Source organism: Argopecten irradians, chromosome 10 (assembly GCF_041381155.1).
Source record: "Argopecten irradians isolate NY chromosome 10, Ai_NY, whole genome shotgun sequence".
Taxonomy (NCBI): Eukaryota; Metazoa; Mollusca; class Bivalvia; order Pectinida; family Pectinidae; genus Argopecten; species Argopecten irradians.
Genome location: NC_091143.1, coordinates 5,058,986 through 5,060,377, shown reverse-complemented (window position 1 = coordinate 5,060,377; position 1,392 = coordinate 5,058,986). Strand labels below are relative to the sequence as shown.

General features: G+C 35.5%; 1 non-coding gene across 1 annotated transcript; it reads left to right on the top strand.

The window, feature by feature from the left end:
* The first annotated feature begins 1,002 nt into the window (after nt 1-1,002).
* Trnaa-agc (transfer RNA alanine (anticodon AGC)) lies at nt 1,003-1,075 on the top strand. The gene has a single exon. It is a non-coding gene; the product is annotated as a tRNA-Ala (tRNA).
* The last annotated feature ends 317 nt before the right edge of the window (nt 1,076-1,392 follow it).

Below are 1,392 nucleotides of genomic sequence, written 5' to 3'. Positions count from 1 at the left end.
GTGGAAGAAGGTCAACAAAAAAGTCATGAGGACGTGGTGTGAATATAAACAGTAGAAAAAGTTCCGACGTAAAGATGAAAACGTTAAAACCTCGTACAAAAAGACAAAGGAACAGCAGTAGTAGCAATACCTCGTACAAAAAGACAAAGGAACAGCAGTAGTAGCAATACCTCGTACAAAAAGACAAAGGAACAGCAGTAGTAGCAATACCTCGTACAAAAAGACAAAGGAACAGCAGTAGTAGCAATACCTCGTACAAAAAGACAAAGGAACAGCAGTAGTAGCAATACCTCGGACAAAAAGACATTATTATACACCAAACATTTATGCACTGTCTTCGATGAAGCATTTTTCATTAAAAAAGGCACAAATAATCGAATAACAGAAGAAAAAAAGAGTGAAAGTATACGACCGAAAACAGTCTCTGTGTGATTTTTGCTCAGTGGTTTTCCCATCTAGGCCTACCTATAGCCTATCCTTCATTGAAGTCATTGCCATGATTCGGACCTCTGGCAAGTCTTCGGCGGTCAACTAGGCCTAGCACGCGCTGTCACGAAGCATTAGGCCTTGAGCCAGAGAAGATCACCACGGAAATGAGCCGATTACCATATTTCAATATTTAACAACATACTTCCATTTGGATACGATATATAAATAACTATTATGGTGCATATTCACTTATTAAAACATCAAAGAATGTCAAATGTATATATATAATGTAAAACACTGTACGAAGACTCAAGTGGACAGTAGGCCTACATGTTTCTGGCGCGTACCGGAAGTGATCGTAATCAGGTCACGCTAGAGCCTTGTGATCAAATTTCAGCAGTTTTGCTTTTTGAACGTACACTAAAGATAATGTCTTTTGAATTATTGATTTTTCTGCGATTCTGTAGTCGGTACTAAACAGTTTTTGATGTTTAAATTACCTAAACCAAGGTTTACATGTGAAAGCCACACAGAAAACCATCTATTCAAAATTTTAACGGTGAAGGTATAACAGGGGAATTAGCTCAAGTGGTAGAGCGCTCGCTTAGCATGTGAGAGGTACCGGGATCGATACCCGGATTCTCCAAATTTTTATTTTTTTTTGTTATTTTCTTTTTTTATGTGGATACTATATTTTTTCCGTTTTATGCAAGAAGGAATTGAAGTAAAACAGTATTTTTCATCTTATCCTTTATATATGTATGTATCATAAACTCGTTTGTAACCGCCCTTATAAGATCGCCAAATATATATTTTTTAACCACGACGTTGGAATATTACTACTTTATATACATGTATTGCAATAACTTTGTGTGTATAAAGATCTACGTACTGAAGTGTCAAAAAAAATTTCTGTATTTCTTTATTTTTTATTTTTATAATTGTCTAGTTGTTTTCTTTTCT